The sequence below is a fragment of the Eucyclogobius newberryi genome, unplaced genomic scaffold (assembly GCF_026437365.1).
Source record: "Eucyclogobius newberryi isolate DKJ021-1_F unplaced genomic scaffold, fEucNew1.0.hap1 SCAF_7, whole genome shotgun sequence".
Lineage (NCBI taxonomy): Eukaryota > Metazoa > Chordata > Actinopteri > Gobiiformes > Gobiidae > Eucyclogobius > Eucyclogobius newberryi.
Window position 1 is genome coordinate 25,533,627 of NW_027316389.1, and position 17,344 is coordinate 25,550,970.

The following is a 17,344-nucleotide window of genomic DNA, read 5'->3' on the forward strand; positions in this document are numbered from 1 at the left end:
CCGATACTTGAACCGATATATTGCCCATCCTTACTAATGATAATGAATGGGAAAATGTTTGAGATGTGTTAATGAATACTATACATTTATTCATACTTGTATTTTGTTTTTGCAAACCAAAAAGCAGTAAAACAGAAGAACAATGGTGGGAATTCATAGCACTGCACACGTGGAAAACATGCAAAATACCACAATTGACAAACTTTACATACAAAGTAAACAAAGGTGGTAACAAATTTGCCTGACTAGAAATAATTTGAGACTGCCAGACATCTACCATAACAATGATATGTGCTGTGATGCTTTAGTTTATTGCATTAAAATTAATACGGTTGGTCACAAGTCAGTCTGGCAACGTGCATGAAATAAAGCAAACGAGTGCAAATTTTTAAAGACAACCCTGCGGTCTCGTGGTCTGTCCTATTATCTTCTGGTACAATGGAATTAAGAGCAGTACAACCCTCCTCTATATTTCCACCATTGTGCCTGTACTGTGCCCTTAAGTCTGTCTGTGGACTGTGGAGATAAGAGACGTGTTGTTGGGGGCTGTTGAGCACGTTACAACCACAGGGGGGAAAAAAGATCTGTTATGGCCCTATGTCCCAGTCCGATTCACCTCTAGATGCCCTTTCTTTACACTCACGGCCATTAGACCTCTCCATGAATAATACACCAATGTCACGAGCCATCATAGAGTGGCACATAGTAAATATACCAGAATAGTGTGCCATCAGAGTGTCTGTGGGACATTTCTGCAGACCAACTGTACTCATTAACGGCTTTGTATTTACTGAAAATATGCAGCAGCAAAACCTTTACTTATATATAAATAATGTTGATAATTTATTAAAATTATGTTTTTGTAATCAGCAACCAAGCGTGCAATAAAATTGGCGTGGTGGCTGGCCCAGAGATCACACACATACTGTACCACCTTCCTAGACTAACAGGGCTAAACCCTCACATATTATGCACAAATAGTGTGTAATAAAACCTGGTTATCATTTCATTATTTAGATGCTTAACAAAAAATAAAGTACATTTCACTGAGACCAATTTGCAGAAAGCAATTAGATTAGATAGAATAGTGTCTCGTATTGACTAAGCGAGTACTTCTTTACTTGCCGAAACCGAACTACTAATACCAGGTATTATTTTCACATGATTCTGATACAGAATAAAATAAATAAATAAATACAAATATCATATCTTTTGAATGGTCAAAAGTCTTTAAAATGAAAAAAATAAAATACAAATGTCTTCAAAATTTTGAAAGTGGACACCCATGGATAGGATTTTATAACAGCATAGGGCCGTGAGCACTTCCTTGAGGGCCACACATTCAGTAAAATATATACATTTAACATGAGATTGGCCCCCGGGTTACGTTGTACAGAAATAAGTTGGCCCTCAGTTTAGTAATACAGCCTACCTTTCCACATAAAAAATACTTTTTTGAGGGGCTTTAAAATTTCTACTAAAATCACTAGAGTTAGGTTGGCATGTACTTTAATTTATTTAGAAGAGAATGTATTAGGTTATTACTTGTCCCTGCAGAATGTGTGTGCTCCACACAAACTGGAAACCACTCCAAGCAGAGCATAGAGAGTTATCTTTTTGACCAATATGGACATGTTATCTTTAAAGATTAGATCAAGCACTATTCAGCTAGATTTGTTTTCAATTGCAATAAGTTACAATCCAGGCACAAGCAGAGAATTGCCAGCACCACTTAGTAACGTTAGCTGCTATCATGTCCTAAATGTATCAATTATGGCATGAACGTGTGTATCTCCATGGAGACAAGCATGTGGCAGCATCAGGTTAAGATACAGGTCAGACCTGTGGAGAGGTGCACTTAGCTGACAGTATATGTTTTTCAAGGTATTTCACAGCAATAGAAACATTTTACTTAACTATAAGAAGGAAAATATAAAGCACAGCTTGACCTTCCACAGTTTCGACAGTGTTTGATGAGGAAAGAGCGTGTCACGTCGTCATCCTTGTTATGGTTGATATAATGATAAAGACCTTGGTTTACAATGTTTTGATGAGACTCCTGCTGCTCTCTTTCCACTCTTCCTAGTCTTTCTTCTCACTCTGCTTTGCTCGTGACGCACCATAATTAAAACAAAGGTTGCTAATATCATGCGTTCCTTTGAATAGGGACAATATTATCAGCTCTGTTATCTCCAGGCTGTTTGCTGTTGCCATGTGCAGGCAAACTGTGAGAAGCATGATTTAGCAGATTGCAACAGAAGAAGGGGCAAAAATCTGGTGCGTAATTAGTGCACGAGCCTCATGCATAAGTCAGCCACGCTCCCAGTTTGCCACGCTTTCATAGTCAGAATAATCATATGCCAAAACAAAGGCGACAATTTTGGTTCAGGGGCGTTTAGAGGAAGTTTGTCGGAAGCTAATTGTCATTGTGCAATCATGTGCCTGCCTTGAGCTGCTGGATAAAATGTGATCCAGGTGTTATGACGTCAAGAATAAGCCATGTTAAAGGCTGTCTGTGATGTCTTTGATCGATAAATGGCTTTGACAACATTGCAAAAGCTGAGAATCTACAGGAGTAGTATGTGATATTAAACACATTATATTAGGGCTAAAGTGAACTAAAGAATGGTCAGACTTGCCCTGTGCATCGATTAGTTGACAAAATGGGGCGTGAAATTAGCAAAAGCTCTCGAATCGACGATCCAACCATATTTGACCAAGAAGTGCACGTACAAGACTGTAAAAGGCAGAATGAATTCACAATTCATTTCCAAATATCTAACCAACTCATTCCATGCCTTCTCCTTTCTATTTCATGTCGACTATCTGTGTTCTTCTACGGCCTCCATATGTGCTCTTATGTCCAAGACAAATTCTTTATAAATACTCACCAAAAAATGTGTCGACTAAAAAACTACTAACTGTCGTGACTAATAAAAAGACTTTATTAGACCAATTCATCGAATGACTAAAGGCTTATAGCCATACATTTTACACAAAAAAGTCCCACTCAGCAATTAATAATATATATTTATGTATATTATCAATCCCAAGCCATAAGCATCGCTACCATTGACTGAGCATAGTCAGTCTGTCTGTAGAAAGCAGTTCAAAAGCTGAAATTCATGCTTGTGAACACTAGCGATGTCCCAAAGGGTTTGTAAGAGATGGGAACTATTAGGCAAATGTATTTCCTTTCCCGGTTTGAAAATCAGATAATGCAACTTTTAACCTAATTGATTCCAAAATCCTAAAACTGTCACACACAAAATTTCCAGGGCATTTTGCACAGAAAACTCCCCTCTATATATCCACAATAGCTATATGTTACTCTCTTTATAAACTCATCAACTCCACAATGGAAACCTAGGGAGATCAAGGAGAGCCAAGTTTGCCAACCGAATGCTAATGCTGCCCTATATCAATGAGCCAAGCCTTTTAGCCAAATGTCCAGAAGGCTAACCCAGTGAACAGACAAACACACACATACACACACAGCCCAGCAGCAGAGCCCACCGTCAGCCAGAAGAGGCCAGAGACGACCCAGAGTCCAAAAAGTCTTTCTTTCTGGTTCCACCGATCCAAGGAATGAAGAGGCAGCTCCAAATCTATTGTCCTGTTCTGTTTCTCATTACGTCCCACACTTGGCTCGCGAGACACTACTTCCTAATGGGGCGCGTTTTCTTCTTCTTAAGAGCAACACGGCTGCATTTTGATCAAGTATTGGATCGATACAGACAGGCTGTAGTCATAATAAAAAGCATTAGCCTTCTCTGTTAAAGGCAATAACAACTTTGAACTTTCCAATTGGTGCATAATGGCTATTTGTATACAGGAAGTTTCAGATTACCAGAGGAAGTATTGAGTTTAAATTGACAAGTCACTTTTGTCTTTGTTCGCTGCTTTAAATGGAAGCATGATTTGAATGACAAGTAGGTTTACATCCACAATGTATTTTAAAGTAACATGATCCTGGCAGGTACATTAAGGCTACTCTCGGAAACAACAACTTAAGATTTAATCAAGCAATCTAATCATGGATATATTTTAAGAAAGCAAATCTAATTCCAGGAACAAAATACCAAAACAAGATTGATAAAAGTTGAGAGAAATTTGATAACCTTGTGTATGGGTGGCCTGCAGGTAAACAAACAGCAGATTGAATAATCGTCATGGCACTCGCTATGTTTCCCATCTCTGCCAAGCATAATGGGATTTCTTGGGGTTTAAATGCACTTCACTCAGTCTGTAGAGCCAATAGAAAGCTAAACTATTGATCCACAAACAATTTAGTCGTCCAGCTGTCCAGGGAAACGGAAAAAGGGACGGTCTTAAATGTATAATGAGGCAGGGGCTCGTCAGTATTCACAGCGTGTGGTGGGAGAGCCTCCCTTCTCCACTCACCCTTAAGACGAACATTTACAGGTCAGAGAACTTGGCTGAGTAACATTTCCATCAAGGGCATTTCTGATTCATCCTGGACAGTCCTTGACCTTTGAACTTAATCTACCAGCGGGTGGATGTTTACAACTAGGCCTGTCCCAATAACCAATTCTGAAGCGTGATATGTTGCCAAAGAAACGTTTCATGATTAACAATAATATTAAAACTACCTACCTAAACTAATAAAAATACAATCTTCTACTTGAATAGCATTATTTTTAAGTAACAGTACACTTACTTGAGTAATTATTCTCAACACACAAGCAATTTGATAAAAAGCAGAAGTAACATACACATGTTTTGAATAGGATCATGGTTATCTGCTTAAAATGTGATTATTCAGGTCGGAATATAATCACAAGAAGTAAAAAATAGTAATCAAGGCCATTTTAGAAGCAAAATGTACTCTTTTTAATTCAAACTTGAAATGCATCAAATATCAGGTTGGATTTCATAAAACTGGTCACAAATAGTGAATGAATTCCCATAATTGTGAATGAAAGAAAATGAAAAATGTAATCGTGTAATCGTGAATAATTGTTCAATTGTGTCGTTTCTTTTTACAATAATCGTAACACTAACTTTTGATATTGTGACATTCCTACAGGACAAGAAAGTAACAATTACATTATAAGAGTAACATTTTACCTACACCAGCTGGGGCAGAGATACGGGATAAGCAATCTAAAAACTTAATAAAACTTCATGGCTCTAAATGTGTAAATCAGAAAAGAAAAGAGTCCTCTTAATCCCACATACCGCCGGTACCTGCACCCCAGTTTGACAACCACAGGCTGATATCACGTTGCGGAAGTTGTGTTTTTGTCTGAAAATGCTCTGAGCTCCATAGCAACAGGCCCAGCTCAGCGGCCCCAGGAGTGAGCCGGCCCCAGCGAGGAGGACTCCAGTGCACCTAATTGGACAGATCCCTGATGCTCTGCTTTTATTCAAGATTATACAGCGGAGGCACAACGTACAGTATTCTCCTTTGCTCCTATGATAAAGACATTAAACAGGATTACAGTCTGAACAATGCTGCCCGTTGTGGACAAGGAAAATACATTATACTGACAGTCGATGCAAAAATAAACGTATGACAAATGGAAGCATACGCCGCTAATGAATAAACCGCAGCTGTGCAGGGAAAACTTGTACAAAGTTTTTCATTCGATCTAATTTTCCACACTTGCCACTGCTGAAACAATAATAGATATTGCGTTTAACAAGGTAAGGCAGGAACATGTTCAGTGAGTGAGTCTGTTCAACTTAAACTAATGAACTACGGTCCTAAGAACTGAACAGAACCTTCTGTGTGAACTAAAGTCAACATAAATACAAAGGAGTACAGCAGAGTGGGCTACAATAATGATATCTGAATGAATGTCATACTGCGGAACATTCCAGGTAACGCAATGGCATCTCCATGGTGACGGACCCTCTACCAGAAACGTTACAGGGGCACCTTTATATGAGCTAATAATCAAAAAGCAAAGAGATGCGTACTTTTGGGAATGGTTCTATAAACAGAGATGGCCGGTGCAATATTGAGGGTCGATAAGCTCTGCGGATATTTCAAATAAATCAATGAAAAGCTTTATGTGTGTTCTTTAGGCAGTCGGTTAGTATTTCTAGTTTCGAGTCTGAATAAAGGTTTAGCGGTTCGGTCAAACTTATAACTACCGGTAATAACCAATTTGAATGATTGACTGTATTGACCACCAGTTATGGCCCTCTGCTTTGTACTAGGTTGGTCAAAAGTGTCAAAAATCTGATATTAATTGATACTAAAACTAGTATCGTAACTAGATATTCATTTGAACAAGTATCGATACAAAACGTTCCTGAACTGGTTTAAAATGATCTTTTTCAGGACTATATTTAAATCTATGTGGTAACATTAGGAAAATACTATTACTTGGTGTGTTTTTTTTATCACTGCGTTATCGGAATCGGTATCAAGCATAGAGTATATTCCTTAGTAACAAAATTTAGATTGAAATTGTAGTATCGTGACATACTTCATGCATGTTTCGATATAGTTTGGACAACTTGCAAGAGACAATATTTTTTTACACTAAATTGAATGTAAAGATGAACTGAGCCATGCCTTCTACTCCAGTAATTGTATGAGCCATATGCCTCTTCTGTAAACATTATTTAGCTCTGGGAAGCTCCACAGACAGATGGCACGAGGCTCCCAGGTGAGAAGTGTGTCCACCATCGGAGCGAAATATAAATACTTGTGCACACGGAAACGTTGGAACAAAATTCACAGGAGGAAATGTGACACTGCAGCCCTGCTTTAATTAAGAGCGATTCAGGAGGTTAAACAGACTACTTCATTACAGCAACTTGACCTTGTTTCTACTGCCTTTGTTGTTGTTAAATATCTCCACAAGCTAAACGTGTCATTATCATAGACTAGCTTTTTTAATTTAACTTCAGAGTATTTGTAATTTCAAACAAGGGATGAGCGATATTGGTCTCCAAACGTTGCTTAGGCAGGATTAGCTGTGTATTCAAGCATCATCATTGACGATTAGAAATAACCGAATCTTAATTTTGAATAAGCGCTTTCGTAATATAATACATACTCACAATGCTCTGTATTATTTGTATGGCATATATACTGTATGTTGATGGTTATGGCAAATTATTCCGGACCAATTCATGGTTTGCGGTGGCCGGTGACTCAAGAATGAAAGAAGATAGAGAAGTATTAACCTAATACTTTCATAATCGGAATACATGAAAAGTGAAAGGCGTGAGTGGTGGTTGAAGGGCAAACCTTTTAATGAGCGTCTAGATCCCCAAAGATTGACTCTGATTATGGTCTAAATATATCCCATCTAACATTGTGAGGAAAAAAAGATCCTGTAAGTTTATGGCCTAGTTTTAAATGAAAGCCATCTTAATGAAATTAGGCTAAATAGAGAAATAGAATAGAATTACTAACCATATTACTAATGAACCTCCTGAGAACTTGAATATAAGTGATTTCCATGCTAAGTATAGTGCCAGGAGTGCCATGTGCAGCCTGGTTCACACTGTCAACCTAAAAGGCACAAACCAAATGTGTTTATAAAAATGAGTTTCCAAAATAAATGAGAGGATCTTTTATGAAATAGACAGCGTGAAGGTAAACCCGGCCTGTGCCAAGCCCTGACGTGCATCTCTAAGCAGCAGGCACCTCAGTGACATTGATCAATGTCAGCCCACTCCCTCAGTGAGTGGCAGAGTGAGATACAGGCCATTTCCCAACACTAGCTGCTTGTCTGGCTCACATTATCTTATTGGAAACGGCGCTAATCTCTTTTTGAAGAAAGCGTCTCTTTGGCAGATCGACTAAAGTGATGCCCTTAGAAAGCACCGCACTTTATCACGAACAAAATCAGGCCGATAACAACAAAACAAATGGATAAAGTCGTCCGCTGTAAGAATCACATGCGTTGTGACTGTTGTAAAGAGAATTTATGGGATTTTAATATCAGGTAAAAAAGTGGCAGAGTAAAGCTTTATCCACTATGCTTTCTGATTATAAATAGTATGAAAGGAAAACGATATCAGTAGTGGGTCTATTTTTATCCTCCATGTTGTGTGCAACATCATAAAAGCAATATTTGTATCAATTCTAATCTGCTGTAATAGCCGTATCAGAAGAAGAGTTAAATCAGAGCAAATATTTTGTGTACATTACATTATATATATACAATTACCATGCAAATATACAATTTCTTTCAATGAGGAATGACAAGTCAAAAACTGAAATGCCTCAAGCGACTATTTTAAATCATTACTTTACCTTAGATACTAAAGGATTTAAGAGAGACAACAATCAGGCACAATATCATGACCTCTTTTGAGATACTTAATAAGTAATACTTTATAAGTATATAAACTATATAAAAGTGGTACAAAAGGTAGCACAATAACAATGAAATTATTCAAGAAAGGCTGTGTTTGGTGAGATTACGATTTCAGACTCCATCAAGCATTAGAATATGTCAGAATAAAAGGGTGGTACAGTAAAATACATAACAGTACGATCATCAATAACAAGTATTACAAAAAAGTACACTATGTAACTTTTCTGGTGAAGGCTCCACCACCTGCTACATTTGAGTGTTCCACAGTATAACATTCAACTTAATACTAGTTAATACCATACTGTGGAACATTCCCGGCAACGCAATCACATCTCCATTGAGACAAGCAAATGGCAGACCCAGGAGAGCTACATAGTTCACCTTTAATTTAGATACATTTTGCAAATTCGTTGTGCGTAGTTCAACAAGTGTTCTGTAAATGCACAAATTGCCAATTAAATCCTATTAAAGTCACAGGTTTATAAACACACAGATTGAGACAGAATGGAGAGCTCCACTGTGGCTGGGAGAATCAATAGACCATAGTGCTAACTGTAAACTCATGTCAGACAAGGACTAAGACTCTTTCTCCTGCTCAGACCTAAACACACGAGGACTGTTTGTTTTTTTTCAGCAAACACACACAACGTCACGTCTCTGCTCCACTGCCCGGCGTACCATCAGTCCATCTCACTATTGATCCGCGGAAAAATGCTGAGCAATCTCCAAACTGAAAGAAACATTTGTGCATAGTCTGAGAGGCGCGGATACTGTATGAACGCTGCAGCTGCTTATGCTGTTGGTATATACAGGCTTTTCTTTGCACATTGTGTTGTACAGAGAACCCCCGCAGCATGACTGACACTTCATTCACTGTGACGCACGGAACATCGCCTACAAACTACTTCTACTTCTGCAGCCAAATGCCACTCATGCCAATCAGTTTAGGAAGAAAGCACACACACAATCTGACATCTTCTGTTGGGGGTATAATGCATTTGAGTCGCTGGCCGAGACCGCTACCAAGGGCTGCAAAGGGCATCGGGAAGCTGATGTCATCTGCTAAAAGGACTTGAGAATTAACCTTTAATCTTAGCTGGCTCAAACCCAAGTCTGTATGTGGCCACTTACATCTGTAGATTAAGTGGCAATTTAAAAACGACGCTGTTATATGTCTAGTACAGTCCATAGGATACACTTATATCTATTATGATAAACAGTCAAAGTCACATTCTCTTGCCTTTTAGTATATTGTGTCTGACCTGGTGACTGGTAGAAATGCTCAAATGTAGAAATGTAGCTTCCAAAACGGGTTCAGAGAGGAAAAAAACACAAAAAACATATTAATGACAATTAGGAACAACTGCTTTTGAAGGCGCAATACATGTGGGTTTTTTTTTTCAATGGAGTCTCGAATGTTCCACAATATGGAGTCAAACTTGTGTATCTCCATGGAAACAAGCGGAGCCAACAGGCAAAGTAGCAGGTCAGATCTGAGGGGAAGCTCATAGTAACGATGTATGTTTATCAAGTTTGTGGGAATGCCATAATGTGGAATATGCAGACAAAGAATTAACATCTCCATTTAGTGAACTTTTTACAGTTCGTGTCTCAAAAAAATGTGTGTGTAAAATGTTATTAGGAAAAGCATACTTGCCAATCACTGCACATGCAATTGTCCAATGATAAAGCAAAAAGAAAAGAAGATATTGAGTTTATATCATTCAAGTACATTATTTTACACTAAAACCTAGTTGGAAAATTTTGGTGAAGTTTATCATTGTACTTCCTGGTTGGACATGAGCAGCAGATGTGACAAAGCTCGAGCCAACTGTTACACGATAGTTATAATTTGACAAATAGTAAATACCTGATAACACCTTTACTTTGTTAAACAGTTATTTAAACTGACAGAAAATGGCGATTGTTACGTGTAAATTGACACTTTTGATGACATAGACAGAGGAACCCAGCTCTACTTCCTGTAAATTTCTACTTTTATTTCTCAGATGTTCTTCACAAACTTTGCAACTTGACTGATCAGGATTTACCGCAGATTCTATCCCACCAAACAAAGTCATAATTAGAAAAAAAATGAAAGCCTGTTACATGCACTTTAATTTTTTACAATCTGGGGGTATATGGGCTCTTGGAGAGGACGGACGATGAACCTGTCCATGTCAATCCTGGACTGAGGCGCATGACTGAGGCTTCAAACAACATTGAAGCAACTGCCAGTGAAGTGGACGCCTCCGACAGTGACAATAATGAAGTCTGATGCTTATACTTCAAATATGCATCGCAGGTCAAAACAAGCGTTACGTAAAGGACGCAAATACAATGGAAGCGCAACAATAAAATAAATGATTCCAGTTGAGCCGAGGGTACAGTGTGTTTGGGCGCGTCTAGTAGATTAGCCTACTTCTGAGTGCAGTGTAAAGTCAGTCACCTAGCATTAACAGGAGGCTGTGTCCTCAGGGTGGACACCGGACAGCGAGAATGCATTAGCAGCAGTCAAGCTTACAAAATTCATAGAGCACTCCATCCCACAGCCCGCCAAGGAATCCCACAATTCCAGCTCAGATTGTGGCAAAAAAAAAAAAAACACATCCAGAGAAATCACAACATAAAAGATAAAACTTGGTTGTGCTCTGAAGTGCATCCAGCATAAAATCAGAGCCAAACCAAAACAGGAATTACAGATGGCAACACAGAATGGGGAGGAAAAATGAAGAAAATGTCAGAACATATTTGCATTTTCATTCTGTTTTGATGCCATACAGCAAATTTAGCAATCTGCATCAACTAATGCGTAATGTTTACCTATACAAGCAAGCAAATACCATTTTAAAGTGTTTTCTGGGAGACCTCTCACACGTCACATGTATCAGCAGTGGTTCTTCTTGTGTGATGAGTCAGGACGCGCCCATAATGACACCTTCCCAGTCTCCTACCTGACACCCTGACAACACCACAACGCAATTACAAACCCATCACGCGTCCCATTGACACAGAGAGCCTCTCCATCACAGCCGCCAAACCAAGACACGGGCTGTGGGACGTGCGTTCTGGTCCAGATGAAAAGTGTTTATTGAAACGGAGGACTTCCCAGTCTCATTCTCTGGAAATACATCGGTATGTGCAGCCCGGACGGCGCTGCAGATCGTGGCCACATGTCAGATTCATTTCAGACTAAATGAAATAAAAAATGCATTACTTTTAGTCGGGGATGTTTAACGTGCACAGCATCATCAGGAGGTGACATCTGCCCAGTCAGTGCATCGTGTGTTTTGGGAGGATCGTGTAACAGCAGCGCTCCAACAACAGCATGACTCAATAAATCGTATGTTTGCGTTTTTTTGAATTGTTGTTTTTTTGCTTTTTGTTTTTCCAGCATGCAAAGTCTTATTTTCGCAATGCAGGAGGTTGCACAAGACCTATTTTCTCGGCGCGCATCCCACTCCGCGCCGCTGTAAACAACCTTCCTGATTCCCAGCTGTCAGAGACGCGCTCTCCGCTCCTCGCCTTTCACTCCAAATCAGTCCATTCATTCATTCAAAGTAAAGCACGTTCCTACCTCGTGATGTCCCGCCGTGTGCCCTTCGCGACGCTCGGTTCCACCTGCTTCAGCACCACATCACCGGGGAAGGAACTGGCGGAGAGAGAGAGAGCGCGCGCCGTGTCGTCCCCGTGGTCCGGAGGCGCACTTATGACGGTCACCTGTGGAGGGCGCTAGACCGGACCTGCGCTCTTTCCTCCTCCTCCTCTGTCTTTGCGATTCATTCAGGCGGAGTGTGTGTCTATAAAGGGAGGATCTGCCAAAGTGTTACCCGTGTGTTGTTACCCTGCGCCCTCCAGAGACGCGGTGTAACAGGATGACCGGGCAAGATTTCAGCCGGTCAGAACATGACACTGACACCGGCGCTGGGTCAAGACTGGACACCGACATGAGCATGAGCATCCTTCTCCCACTTCCCTATTCATGCATTACATTCACAAGAACTGTCATTGTGTGTCATTGTGAGGAAATAAGTCAAAAGGCCATTTTCAATTCATTACAGGCTTATGATACTCAAGATTCAAGTGACATTCTTAGCTCTCACTTGATGTCTCTTTTCCTGAAAACCCATCATAGGCACATATTATAGCTGCTGTGATACGGAATTGGCTCATATCCAACCTCAAACCAAACTATAATGAAGATACTTGAGTTCACAATGGTTTGACAGGGGTTTTTTGCTGTCTGTTTTGTGTTTGGTGTTGTTTTTGCTAGTATGTTTGTCCTAATTTTAATACTCAAACAGAACTGATCCCACTTTATGAATACTTTGACAATGGAACAGTGACCGCCCACTTCAAGATACTGTATGTCAATTTCTTTCGAATAAACTTGAAGAAAATATTTACATATGGGAGCTAATTAGGTATTCACCACAAAGCACATTAATGATTAAAATCTGCTTCTGAATCTTTAAAATGATGAGAAAGTAATTATTATTTATTTCATTAAGTTTTATTTTATTTTTGGACTGAAAACAACCACGTTATGGACATTAGTTAACAGTTTAGTCTCCATCGTGCCTTGTAACTCATTGAATTTTGGGAAGTATGTGTAAAATGAAAAGGAAATTGGCCAACTCCGGAAGTCCATCGGAGAAACATGTTTGTTCTACTAAAAAAATGCAGCAGCAATTTGCATAAAAATGAAGAAGAAGAAGAAAAAAACAAACTGAAAAAGCTGTAATGTAGCGAGTAATAACTCTGATTTTGTCTGAGTTTGACCTGAGCTCTCAGACTGGCATCATAATGTACAGAGAGCACCAGTCTGGAAGTCAGCTACGTGCAAGGCTGGCAAAGAGAATCAATAGAAAACAGTGCTGAAACGTTAAACCATTGTGTGTTACTTTTTTGTCTTTTTCGCAATAACAAAGATGGGATTATGAATAGAACTGTTGGGGATTTGTTTTGGTTTTTGGCAGTGCACAATATGAAAATCCCATGACAGCCTTACTCTATTTCCTCCATTGTATACCAACATTTGCAGGAGGCAGTCGTGCATAAGAGGTTATCACTGCGAAGACCTTTTTTAGTCCATCTCACTGTTATTAGGGTTGAACCGAAGGCGTGTAGCTATTATGTTCCCACAGATTTGTCAGAGAGTTTATAATGGACAGACATCGGTTGTATGCGATTGCTGAATTTTAATAATGGCCAATAAGTTACAAATCATTGCTGAACTTGGATGAGAAAGCACATTATTGGTACATTTGTCGGTTTTGATTGACACTTACCTTTACTTGAAGCCTTTTAGTCATTACACAAATCCAATATTCAGACTGGATGCCTTTCTGGATACTGTAGAAATGTTATTGTATTTGTCTATTGACTCGTCTGTCACCTTGGGCAAGATCAGGCTGCTTTATATAGTGCAGAAACTATGCATTTCATATATTCTATGACTCATAAAAATTACTTTGCCACATCTATACTTTTTTAATTCAATTTTTTTTTCAGGTATTTCAATTTAATTATATTCAATACATAATAACGGGGGACAAGACATGAGACCAAAGAAAAATCTAAATAATAATAATGGCACAATATGATAAAACATAAATGAGGTCACAGCATAACAAGTTCTCATCTCGTCGAGTCTGAAAGTCATTTTTTCCATATGTTTAATATCTGTAATAATGTCAGGCTAGTCCTTTATAGTCGGGGGTTTGTGTCCTTGTAATGGCTTTTTTTCCTGCTGCCAAAATTATGTTCCAAAGATATTAATTCATTGTGTCCATGGCAGGAGTTTTGAGGCCCAAGTAAATAGTTTTGAAATCTATTGCGATGGTAACGTCAAATACAGTCTGTATCTCCTGGTTGATTTCAGTCCAGTATTTTTGAGCAACAGGACAGTCCCGAAACACATGGTTGTTGTTTGTCTCCTGGTGCCACAGTTTCTCCACCAGTCTGCATTTCCCTGTGAATAATGAGCACTTTGACATGAAAAAACGTGACACATTTTTCCAACAAAATGCGCTCCAGATTTGTGATTTTGTTGTCCACCACTGGGATGTACAGACAACTTCCCTCTCTTTGTCCATCAGAACAATATTACCTTCTCTTTCCCATTTGTTTTTTAATATATTTAGTTGAGCAGTTGCCCAGATTTATAATGCATTGATATAGTTTGGATATTATTCCCTTTGAACGTTCTGATTTATAAGCCTTGATTTAAAAATTCAGTCAGAGGTTTAAAATGGTCATTACCTCGTTTAATTTTTAAGTCAAAGGATTCTTCTAACATATCACAGCTTTTCATATGATTATATTTAACAGTTTGATTAAAAAAAAAAAAAAAACTGTTATACCTTTTGTAGTCCAGACCTTGCTTCTCAGGTCAGTTCTATTTGCTATAAAACCTTGGTCATAAGCCAACCAGTTTAAGATTTTAACATATTTATTGTTCTTTTTTAATATTCATCCAATATGTTGCCATGAAAATCAAAACGTTAACAATGTTGTATTACATTTTTACGGTTGACACCCCCGCCCGGTTAAACTGACCCAGCAGCAGTGGTACACAGTAATGCCTGGTTGGACTGATGCCGTGTGTTAACTGGCTGTCTGTGTTTCATTTGCCCTGCATCAAAAGGGCACCACACTAATTACACTGCCTTTGCCATGTGTCGGTCCAAACATGAGACGAGATCATCCCCCGGGATTACGTTCAAATCTTGGATGTAAACAGTGCGGGGCAAATCATAATCTGGTGGCGGCAGTGGCACATAAATAATGCAGCACTTGTTTGAGAAAGGAGTCTGCTGGAATTAATTGAAAGACTTAACCCCGTTTCATGAATTTAAGGAAAAGTATCAAAGAAGTTTACATTTTCCAAAAGGTAAAATCCAAAGGTAATAAAAATAACAACAGTTTCCTTCCTTAGAGACTGATGGGGAAGATTAATATGCAATGGGCAGTGTTTGTTAAGGTAATTAGGGTGCACCACATCAAAACATCTCTTAAACTGGGACAAAATCTGGAAATAGACCTGGACTAGAACAGGACTAAACCTGGACTAGAACAGGATTAAACTGGGACTAGAACAGGACTAAACTGGGACTAGAACAGGACTAAACTGGGACTAGAACAGGACTAAACTGGGACTAGAACAGGACTAAACCTGGACTAGAACAGGATTAAACTGGGACTAGAACAGGACTAAACTGGGACTAGAACAGGACTAAACTGGGACTAGAACAGGACTAAACTGGGACTAGAACAGGATCCAACCTTGTCTATGGCTCAGGACTAAACTGAGCTCAAACCAAGACCAAACCAGGAAAATATAAATTCACCACGATTAAGTTTATCACCAAGAGTAGAATAGATAGAGGTTTATTCAAATATTTTGAATAATTATTTACATTTACCAAAAACAATTAGATATAATTATTTTTTATTTCAATCAAGAACATAGTACCTAAAATAAACTCTTCCCGAAAAGGAGTTATTGGACATGTTTGTGATCTTCATTCATATTCAAACCCCACAAACTGAAACTCGTAACATTTCGAAATGTTTTATTAGTAGTGTATACATAAACTTCTATTGGTAGTTTGAATCACCAATATAATTAAAGGTGGTATGGACGATTTTTTTTACCATATTTCCTCGTGGCGTGGATAAATCATTTGTCCTGCCACGTTTCAATCATACAACTCGCTCACCTGCAGCCGCGTGCGGTTCGTGCCCACGTTTCCGCGTGCCTAAGCGCATGGATCTATCATAATATAGTTCCCTCAGTGTACGGGGCAAAATGAAGACGGAGAAAGACAGTTCGAGCTGATGCAGAAGTGCACAGAAATCTACGGGAGACGAGCGATGCAATGCGCTCCGTTGCGCTAATAAAAAAACGCACGTGTGCGTCGTATCAGTCCGCACGGGGGAGTGCGCATGCGCACTTCCGCCTGCGTTCTCAAATCGCCGAAAAATCATCCATACCGCCTTTAATTCATGAATTATATAAAAGTGTATGATATCCACCTAAGAATGCAATAGAAAGAACAATATTTCTCCAATATTTAAAGCTGGAGATCCCACAGATGAGCCTTGGGTTGAGTGACAAGTTCATATCAAATCTGCACTCTTCATTTACAACATGAACCTCAAATTTGTTATACTTTTGTATGCAGTTTTCTAGTTGGAGACAATATTATATTACTTTTGTATTGTATTTTTTTTTTTTAAACCATTTTTGTATTTCATCTCTAAACAGGGCCATATCAGCCTTGATTCTTTTCACTGTTTTACCACAGAGCAAATGGAGAAAGCTGGTGAATGGATGAAGAGTAAGAGGAAGAGCAAACAGCCTGCTGTCTGTGATGGTGAAAGCAATGGGTGTCCTCTGCTAAGGACAGGGTTAGGGGGGTGGGGGGTAAGTATGATTTAGCCCCAGTCATCATCTCCACTGGGGCTCATAACCCCCCAGCACCCCCACCCTCACCCTCACCCACCCAGCTTTAATATACACAGGATAGGGCTAAGAAAGGGGAGAGGGCCCTATAATCCTGCTCTGGGATGGGGGAGGGGCTTGATACAGTCTTAATTCCAAATCAAAGTACTCTCCATATAAGAAGTGTTGTGAGATACCCTGCCTCCCTTTGGTAAAACTACAAACAGGAAAGGGAATTGAACAAGATCTCAATTTTACAGTGTGTGTTTTCAAAGCAAAAAGGATTTCACATGAGGTTTTTGAAGAAGGTGAGAGCCGTATGGAAATGTCACAGAATAATCATAAACAATTATCTGCTCCAGCTTTGAGCGCACCAGAGAAGACCAAATTTACATAAAAACACAAAAGGAGCCACCACTTAGAAGATGGAGCACACTACAGCCCGACAGCGAAACACACACGAAAACATGAAGCATAATATTGAAAATGTCCATTGAAAGTATTTTAGGACTGTCCTATTGTTATTAGATATTGGACTAAGAGCAGACTGTTTTTGGCATTGGCACCCACTTGAAGAGAACTATGT

The 17,344-nt window shown here is 39.2% G+C and overlaps 1 protein-coding gene across 1 annotated transcript in view; it reads right to left on the reverse strand.

The window, feature by feature from the left end:
• The window catches only part of LOC140349332 (contactin-1a-like), a 76,963-nt gene extending 64,952 nt beyond the window's left edge, over positions 1–12,011 (reverse strand). Inside the window, exon 1 of the mRNA XM_072435628.1 lies at positions 11,887–12,011. The gene's annotated coding sequence lies outside the window, so the exon portion shown is untranslated. The remainder of the gene's footprint in view (positions 1–11,886) is intronic.
• Positions 12,012–17,344: the final 5,333 nt, after the last annotated feature.